This window comes from Eschrichtius robustus, chromosome 18 (assembly GCF_028021215.1).
Source record: "Eschrichtius robustus isolate mEscRob2 chromosome 18, mEscRob2.pri, whole genome shotgun sequence".
NCBI classification, from domain to species: Eukaryota; Metazoa; Chordata; class Mammalia; order Artiodactyla; family Eschrichtiidae; genus Eschrichtius; species Eschrichtius robustus.
This window is the reverse complement of record NC_090841.1, coordinates 39,308,937-39,319,593: the sequence shown is the minus strand read 5'-3', so window position 1 is coordinate 39,319,593 and position 10,657 is coordinate 39,308,937. Positions and strand designations below refer to the sequence as shown.

The window sequence follows — 10,657 nt, the reverse complement described above, 5'->3', positions numbered from 1 at the left end:
AGGTCTCCATCGTGGATCCATTGAAACCAGGTCCGGGGATTGCAGTACTCGTGGATCTGGACCTGCTGTGGGTACTATGGGGGCAGCTCAGACTCTGGCCTGGCCCTACCCCCATGTGTATGTGTGCACAAAGTCTACAGCTGCTGAAGTAGAATGTCTTGGCTGTGGGATCACTCGTTGTCCATTCAGATGTTCTGCAGGTGCTGAGTTTACAAAGCCGGTCATGGGGGTGTCAATCCCCTGTTTGCACAGCTGCAAGGAGAGATTTCAGCTTTTTCCCTTAGTTTCACGGCCCCTGGGGCCCAGCTGTAGTCTCAGTCCCACCTCTGCTTGTGGGCCACCCACAGGGGTCTGCTCCTGAGTCTGCCCCAGAGCACAGGAGTTCACCCTTGCAAGGGGCGGGTATGGAGGAGGCGGCAACCTGGGGCATGAGAAAGCCTGCCCCAGTGGGGACATGGTGTGGAGGAAGAGGGGTCGGCCGCCAGGGTTGCAAGAGTTGCAAGAGTGCCCAAGCAAGAGCCCTTTCTATTGCTCAGGGAGGCAGGGGCTGGTGCGTGGGGAGAGATGTTGTATAGGTGGCCCTGCCCTTTGCGCATCACTTAACGATGACACTTTGCTTCTATGGCGATCCACGTTTCCTCACGAGCATTCCCGGTTACGGATTTCCTCACTCCTGTCCCCTCACACTGTCTCTTCACAGCCAACAGCACTCTTCTCCCCGGGGCTGCTCTCCAAACCCACATTCCAGTATCCGGCTCCCATCCACACCAGCAGACACACCTCTCAGGTTGGGGCATGCAGGGCTGTGGTAAAGACCATCTGTGTAGTTCTCACTCTGTCCTGCCTGCCACAGACTAGTTGCTGCACTCTCCTCTGATAGCCCTCGAAACTCCCCTTCTGTCCCAACTGATCTCCCTGCTGGTGAGGTGGCTTCCCCAGATGCGGGAACCTCTCCTCTCCTTTAGCTCCCCCCCAGGGGCACAGGTCTCACCCCACTTCCTTTTCCCTCCTTCTTTCTTTCCTCCTACCCAGATATGCGGGGATTATCTTGATCTTTTAGGTGTCCAAGGTCCTCTGCTAGTGTTCAGCAGGTGCTCTGTGAGAATTCTTCCATTCCTAGATGTATTCTTGAGGCATTTGTGGGGAGAGAGGAACTCCACATCCTACTCCTCCACCATCTTGACTCATCTCATCTTAGTTTTAAATTTCTTGGATGATACAGGCAGATTTATGCTACTTAATTTTTATTACACTTTAATTTCCATATCAGTTTTGTGGTTAGAACTTGTCTCTTCTAATTATTGCCATTGATTCAGGATCATGTATAACCCTTGAGTTCTGATATACAGAACAACAAATTTTCACAGCCTGAACATTTTGCAGAAAATAAAAGTCACCACAATTTGTATAAGAAAAAAAAAGTAATATACTACAGTTGTATAAGCATGTATAAGTTAATTTATGTGACATTTTAATCCTTCTATTTTTGTCCCCTTTTGATATATCTCAAGAATGAATAGAAGATAAAATATAGAATAGAGCTTTATAAATCCCAGTTCAGTTAAAGCACAGATGGAGACTGGAAATTTTTCAACATAATTTTTGAGACTAAATATTGAATTAAATTTCACATAATTCAGACTTTCTTGGTAAATTGTCACAATGCTGCAGAATTATTAATCCCAAAGACCTTACAGTGATTCCTCAAAGCGCTTACTCTAAATATTTTGCTCCTTCTCAGAATTCTGCTGACTACAATCATTTCATTGTGTTTATCATATGTATATCATTGTTTCTTTCATGTACTATGACATTTTAAGATTTGGGAAATCTGATTTCAAATCCCAAAGACTCCTGTAATTCTTCAAAAACAAATTTTGGGGCTTCCCTGGTGGCGCAGTGGTTGAGAGTCTGCCTGCCGGTGCAGGGGACACGGGTTCGAGCCCTGGTCTGGGAGGATCCCACATGCCGCGGAGAAGCTGGGCCTGTGAGCCACAGTTACTGAGCCTGCGCGTCTGGAGCCTGTGCTCCGCAGGGAGAGAGGCCGCGATAGTGAGGGGCCCGCGCACCGCGATGAAGAGTGGCCCCCGCTTGCCGCAACTAGAGAAAGCCCTTGTACAGAAACGAAGACCCAACACAGCCAAAAATAAATAAATAAATAAATTAAAAAAAACAAATTTAAAAGATTGGTTTAAGGCTTGAACTTTTGCTTTTAACTATTTTTTTTTTTTTAAATTAGGATAGTGATTACTCAAGTTCCCCTTTAACAGTATTAACCCACTGATAATGAAGTTAAGGGAGAAGCGGTGTTTCAATTAAAATAGCTGTTAAAGAGTGTAAGCATAATAAAAAGAAACATCATTTTCTTTAATTATTTGTATTAACCTAACTATCACTTGGAAGTAATTCTATTTCTTTTGTTTTATGTGCATGAAATTCAAATTAACTATCAAAATAGCTAATATATAAAGTGAGCTAAATTTTAAGATTATAGGCTTTACTTAGTATGGTTGAATACTGTTTTTATCTCTTAGAGCTATTTTTAATAGTATAATGAGTAGGAAATTTATAACATTTCAATTAATAATCACAAAATATTTTTGTTGTAGTTACTATTCAAGTCCATTACTGTTTATTTCATTATTTAATTCAGTCTTTTAAGTAATTTAGAATATTTTGGAATATTAAATATTAAAGACATGTTGAGTCTTTAAAAAATGATTATACATGCTTTTCTTCTCAAGTGCTTGCAATATTTTTTTTAAGATTTTTTTTTTTTTGATGGGGACCATTTTTCAAAGTCTTTATTGAAGTTGTTATAATATTGCTTCTGTTTTATGTTTTGTTTTTTTGTGCACGAAGCATGTGTGATCTTAGCTCCCTGACCAGGGATCAAACCTGCACCCCCTGCATTGGAAGGTGAAATCTTAACCACTGGACCACCAGGGAAATCCCATGGCACTTGAAATAATTTATAAAGGGAAATTATAGCAGTAACTTTCTGGTGTTTCTCTAATTCACATATTCTAATGCTTTTTATCAATGTAGAGGAAATTTGCATCATATAATTTTAATGTTTGAAAGTAATTGAAGACATTTTAATATGACTCATTTTTTCACAAATTAGGAAATTCAGACACATGGAAAGTGATGTGCAAGTTTACACAGTAAGTTAAAGAAAAATTAAAACTCAAACAGAAGTGTGAAAACTTAATTTGACTTGGGAATTAAAGGATTTAAATAATAAATATTTAAATAAATACATTCTATTTTTGGAATATGTCTCATGCATTTCATGTCATTATCATGTTCATTTATGAACTAGATGACTCAACTGCAGGGAGATTTACATACATTTCCAAGTACACATTTCAGATCGAGGCTTTGAAATCAGTTTTGTTTGATTTCACAGCCTAAACTCTTAAACATGACTATAAAAAGTCAAGATTTCTGTATCTATAATTTTTACAACTATAGTAAATAATGTTATTCTACACTTTTGTTTTCTCTCTATAATCTCTGCCACACCTCTAACTCAACACTTATGTTCTTCAACCTGTGCTCTTTATTTCCTTCTTATTTCCATTATTTCTAAAACTTCCCTTTCTATCCTAGTCATGGCTATTCCTAGATCTTTAAATCTTGGAATTGGATAGGACCTTGGGGGGGTCTACTCTCTTTCACGTTACTTATGAGGAAATTGAACCCGAGATGCTTAAAATTACTTGCCTTATGCCCTTCAGCTAGTAGATGGTAGAACTAAAAATAAAAGCATATTTTCTAAAATTCTATTCTCCTAACGATACACTTCTTTCTCTTCATATAATATTTATTCTACAATGGTGGAGGCATGACAGTCTACAATTTTTAGGAAGGATGTCTTAAAACTTGAAGGAACATTTTTAAAAATTTCCTTTCAGCAAGTGACTCACTAACAAACTTGAAGTTACAAGCAGTAAGAGTAAGCATTGACCTTTTAAAATATTGGAGAATTGTATCTATCTTGTCACTATCTACCTCAGACTAAGTTCTATTGTAGTCTATCTCAAAATGAAATAATACTCTGGTAGTTGACTATTATTATTAATATTAATTAAGACTATGATTTTTATTTATCAAAAGGAGCAAAGCAAAATGGATGAAATCATGTAATCTGAAAAAATGAATTTTATAAATCCTAAGAGTAGAGCTTTTCCTGACATATATTAGTCTTTGGTACATGCAAGTACATACAGTTTTTTAGCTATAAAAATCCAAACGACTTCACCCAAGCAGATCAAAATTGGTCATTCATATTTCATACCCATATATAATATCTGTGTTGTACCCTTGATATATTTTACTAAATTGGGCTCTACCTAGAATTTGGGATGAGAAGGAACATATATCTCTTTTACCTATTCCTGAACGCGTACTCAATCCCTGTGTGTATTCCAACATTCGTTCATAAAACTTAACTGTGGCCTGGCTATGTGTTTGCCTCCAGAAGAATTCACCAAATAAAAGTAGACATCATTTCCTATCTCTAAACATTCTCCTAATTAAAGCAAACATTTAACAAGTATCAGATTTTTATCAACAAATTTTGCTATATAGAAATGATAAATATATTTTGTACTTCATTTATATACTTCATTTGATCAATTCTTGTGATCTATAATTTATAGTTGTAAATTATCAAATTCATGGAAAATAATACAATATTACAAATCTACTAGAATAGTTTACCTAGCATATATGCATATTTTTCCATAGAAAATTACTGTTACTTATAAGACTGAACCCCTAGAACTCACATTTCATTATACAACCTTATCCTATGACTATAGTTGACTTGGTAATGGTAGAAAGTTGACACGATTTAGGCCAATTGGAATTTATCTCCTGGAAATGCAAGGCGATTCATGGACTTACATTCGGTTTTATGTTTTTATTTTGTTTTGTTTATTTGGAACTTTATAACTCTAACATATAAACTATGAAAATTTGAGCTATCCTTATTCTGCTTGTTACCTAGAAAATGTGTCAACATAAAGGAAAATGAAGCTGAAGTACAGAGGGAACCACAAAATTCATAAAGATCTCTGGTTGTTGCTTTGTCCAATGATTTAGTTTAGTTGCTGTCTGAAATTAAGACCTATAATATTCCCCTGTGGAATATACAGATAGATAGATATAGATATAGTCAAGCATGTTTCTTTACTTAAAATCAAAAAGAGATTCAGCTATAACAAATTCCACTTCAAAACATCTCTCAGATACAGGCAAGTTTAGTACGCTGATAACAAGCCCATTTCAAGGTAACATGCATTTTATATTTTGCTTTGATCAACAATTACAAGAAAAAATTAGACCGTATAAGTAGAACAGCATAAGCAGGAACAATCTTAGTCTAACTTGCTATGACAATGTCAACTGAAACTCTAAAAAGTGAAATACATTTAAAATTTTCAAGCAATGATAGTTCAAACATCAATAGCATTGAAGTGATCTGTTTAAAAACATAAAAAAATCACAATCTATTTCCTGAATGATTTCCACATGTTTACTGGACTGAGTTTTTACTGAGAATTGTGCTTTTATATAAGAAGGAATGTAGTGCCTAGAAGCCTAGAAGAATTGACCTGTAGAATTCATTAGTGGAAAACCTATTTTAGCTCATCCTGAATAAACCATAGTACTAATAAAGAAGTCTGGTCTCAAGGTGCAGGAATGTAATTTTCTCTTTGTTATGAGGTATAATGGTGAATGTATTAATATTTGTTACTCTCAAAAAAGGGTACTATCATTTGTTATTAGCTTTACACATGTATGTAACAGTGACAGACTCTTCACGCATTAACAGGTTATGACATTTGAGTGTCTTGGTTTGTAGGAAAGAAATAGAGTTTTGTTCTTAGAAATGCAAATGTTCCCCTAGCTAACAGGATTATAGCCAAAAGTCCTTCTCAAGGACAAAATTACAGCCGCCCATTCATTTATCAGTCAAATGATTTCCTGTAAAGTGTACCTCTACATTATAGGTAGCACACAGTACAATTAATTAATTCCCAAATTTAAAATAAACAACTTTATTCAGGAGATTAATAAATGCCAGGGCAGAAAAGCCACTATCATTTTTGAATGATATAATATATTTTTATAATTACAAAATGATTAACAAAAAAGTAATACATGTAAAGAAAATAAAATAATGATTTTTGCCAAATTAATTGTTCTTTAGACATGAACAAACTTTTCTCCTTTCCATTTTTTTAAAATAAAGAAAGCCATATTTCTGCTATTATCCATTTCATTTCATTTAAACATTTCACTTACTGTCACTTATAACTTGCTCCTATCAACAATAAAAAAAGATCTGTAGGTTGAATAATGGTTTAAATGGTCTAGATCAGTGGTCCCCAACTTTTTTGGCACCAGGGACCAGTTTCGTGGAAGACAATTATTCCAAGACGGGGGTGGGGGTTGAGGGGGCTTGTTCAGGCGGTAATGCAAGCGATGGGGAGCCATGGGGAGCAGCAGATGAAGCTTAGCTCACCTACCCACCACTCACCTCCTGCTGTGCAGCCCAGTTCCTCACAGGAACCCAGTACTGGTCCATGGCCCTGGAATGGGGACACCTGGTCTAGATGATTTATGATGGATTCATTTAATAAAGTCAATAAAGTCCTGGTATTTTTAGCTTTGTCCTTCTTGCTCCACCTCCCCCCATATCAGGTCTTTCCTTTGTAAATCATAGATAATTTGTCCCATTTCAAAGCAAAGGATTTGGTTTTTTAAGAACTATCATGGAAATTATGGGAAGATGCAGTTTCCAATTTTTTTTTTTTTCTAAATTGAAGCCTCTCATTGTTGATAATAAGCCCAATTTAAACAAAACTCTACACCCCAGGGACTAACCTGTAAAGTTGCCTTGAAAATGTTAAATTGTGATTGCATCTCTTCCATTCATTACTTTGAGGGTTATGCTCTTCAAGGTAATCATGTATAAGTGAAACAATATTTAATTCTGGTGTTTATCATCAGTGAATCCAGACATACCCACAGGCCTCTGGTTTGCCAGTTCTAAATTGAGAAATCCCACCAAAGGTGGTATTAAAAGAATAAGATTAAGCAATATCCCTTGAAAGAAGGATTTACTTATCTAGGAAAGCAGAGATTATGTTTTACTACCTTGGAAACACCAAGCCTTAGATGAAACATGAGAATAAAATTCTAAATACAGAATGTAATAGAAGTTTTGTGTGCATGAACATATGTGCCTTTTTCCACAATCGACTTCTTACTCATGTGGCATAACTAACCAGAAAAGGGAAAGCTTATGGAATTCTGTGTTAAAGAGCCAACTTGAGCCATAGAATGTTCATCCTCATGAATTCTACAGGTGCAGTTCTCTGGATGAGATGAATTTATTCTTGTGGTATTTATCTTGTTATTTTTAAGCTGTAAGGAAAATATATTTGCAATATATCATGTAGTAAAATTGAGTGACTCATTTTATGTTGATAATGGAATGAAAATTTCTAGTAATTGCATATATATGTGGAAACATACTGCTGAGTGTTTGTACTAGGAAAAAAACAAAACAAAAAAACACTTTCCTTAGGAAAAAGCACCAACCTGTAGCCCAAAGCCTTCTATTATTATCTTAGCTAAGCCATTATATTGTTCTAAAACATGAGCTCTTTTGAGGGCATCAGCTGCCCCCTCTGATAAATGAAGAAAGTGATCTGTGATCTCCCATGATTCCTATTATACTTAAGAGAAGTTCCATGATTCCTAATATGCTTAAGTATTATTATCAATATTATTATCAAATTCCATTAAAGTTCTGTGTATTCACAGATTAACAATAACAACAAAAAATCTCCAAACCTTGTTACCAGAAAATAGACATCCTCTTATGTCTATCATCAGAGGTCATCATTTCCATTTCCTTTAAATTATTTCTGCATTTGTTCTATATACCTAAATAACATACTTGTATTGCACCATTTGATTTATTAAGAAGCATAATTCACTCTTCAAAAGATAGTTGACTCTCCACTTTGAAAAAAGTGATATCAGTTATATTTCTCTTATCTTCTTACAATCAGTTGACATGTAGACATGTGCTATATTATGACTCTCTTTCTCTGAGAATCATTTTTTTCTGGATACAATACTCATCTTTTTGTTCCATTTATTTGATTTTCTATGTATTTATCATTAACTTATTATCAAACACTCCCAAATATGTATGTTTGTGTATGTGAGTGAGTTTGTGTTTCTCTGTCACTATTCAGAAAAAGTCTCTCCCAAGAGCCTTCTAACTTATCAAACTACCTTGGTTTGTCACAAGGCCAGCTACAAATTTGTGTTCCAGAGACCCACCACTGCCTTAATTTCAATGATTCCATTCACATATCTTTTGTCTCCTTTTTCCTGAATCTCAACTCTCCTACTTTCTTACTTGATTCTCCAATTTGGAGAATCTCCAAAAATTACTACTCCAGTAATTTTCTGGTAAAGGATGCATGGAGTTAAATTATTTAACTGACAATATCCTTACTTTACACTTAAGTGATAATTTGATGGTATGTAAAAGTCATGGCGTGTAGTAATTTATCTTACTTTTTGAGACATTACTACCCTGTCTGCTAACTTCTATGATCACCAGATATTTTGATATTTTATATGAAAAACCTCTCTCTTTCTCCCTGTATCCTCAAGTCCATTCACTAGTAGGTCACATGTTTATTCCTGTATTGTGCCTAGGTTCTTCTGACCTTTTTTTTTTTTTTTTTTTAGATTCCATATATATGTGTTAGCATACAGTATTTGTTTTTCTCTTTCTGACTTACTTCACTCTGTATGACAGTCTCTAAGTCCATACACCTCACTAAAAATAACTCAGTTTCATTCCTTTTATGGCTGAGTAATATTCCATTGTATATATGTGCCACATCTTCTTTATCCATTCATCTGTTGATGGACACTTAGGTTGTTTCCATGTCCTGGCTATTGTAAATAGAGCTGCAAAGAACATTTTGGTACATGACTCTTTTTGAACTATGGTTTTCTCAGGGTATATGCCCAGCAGTGGGATTGCTGGGTCGTATGGTAGTTTTATTAGTTTTTTAAGGAACCTCCATACTGTTCTCCATAGTGGCTATATCAATTTACATTCCCACCAGCAGTGCAAGAGTGTTCCCTTTTCTCCACACCCTCTCCAGCATTTATTGTTTCTAGATATTTTGATGATGGCCATTCTGACTGGTGTGAGATGATATCTCATTGTAGTTTTGATTTGCATTTCTCTAATGATTAATGAGGTTGAGCATTCTTTCATGTATTTGTTGGCAATCTGTATATCTTCTTTGGAGAAATGCCTATTTAAGTCTTCTGCCCATTTTTGGATTGGGTTGTTTGTTTTTTTTGATATTGAATTGCATGTGTTGCTTGTATGTTTTGGAGATTAATCCTTTGTCAGTTGCTTCATTTGCAAATATTTTCTCTCATTCTGAGGGTTGTCTTTTCATCTTGTTTATGGTTTCCTTTGCTGTGCAAAAGTTTTTAAGTTTCATTAGGTCCCATTTGTTTATTTTTGGTTTTATTTCCATTTGTCTAAGAGGTGGGTCAAAAAGGATCTTGCTGTGATTTATGTCATAGAGTGTTCTGCCTATGTTTTCCTCTAAGAGTTTGATGGTGTCTGGCCTTACATTTAGGTCTTTAATCCATTTTGAGTTTGTTTTTGTATATGGTGTTAGGGAGTGTTCTAATTTCATTCTTTTACATGTAGCTGTCCAGTTTTCCCAGCAGCATTTAATGAAGAGGCTGTCTTTTCTCCACTGTATATTCTTGCCTCCTTTATCAAAGATAAGGTGACCGTAGGTGCATGGGTTTATCTCTGGTCTTTCTATCCTGTTGTATTGATGTATATTTCTGTTTTAGTGACAGTACCATACTGTCTTGATTACCATAGCTTTGTAGTATAATCTGAAGTCAGGGAACCTGATTCCTCCAGCTCCGTTTTTCTTTCTCAAGATTGCTTGGACTATTCGGGGTCTTTTGTGTTTCCATACAAATTGTGAAATTTTTTGATCTAGTTCTGTGAAAAATGCCAGTGGTAGTTTGATAGGGATTGCATTGAATCTGTAGATTGCTTTGGGTAGTAGAGTCCTTTTCACAGTGTTGCTTCTTCCAATCCAAGAACATGGTATATCTCTCCATCTATTTGTATCATCTTTAATTTCTTTCATCAGTGTCTTATAATTTTCTGCATACAGGTCTTTTGTCTCCTTAGGTAGGTTTATTCCTAGATATTTTATTATTTTTGTTGCAATGGTACATGGGAGTGTTTTCTTGATTTCGCTTTCAGATTTCTCATCATTACTGTATAGGAATGCAAAAGATTTCTGTGCATTAATTTTGTATCCTGCTACTTTACCAAATTCATTGTTTAGCTCTAGTAGTTTCCTGGTAGCATCTTTAAGATTCTCTATGTATAGTATCATGTCATCTGCAAACAGTGACAGCTTTACTTCTTCTTTTCCAATTTGGATTCCTTTTATTTCTTTTTCTTCTCTGATTGCTGTGGCTAACACTTCCAAAACTATGTTGAATAATAGTGGTGAGAGTGGGCAACTTTGTCTTGTTCCTGATTTTAGAGGAAATG

The 10,657-nt window shown here is 35.6% G+C and overlaps 1 pseudogene; it reads left to right on the top strand.

Annotated features, from left to right (window-relative positions):
* Positions 1 to 454: 454 nt before the first annotated feature.
* Positions 455 to 10,657, top strand: part of LOC137751856 (WD repeat domain phosphoinositide-interacting protein 3 pseudogene) — an 81,408-nt pseudogene continuing 71,205 nt past the window's right edge.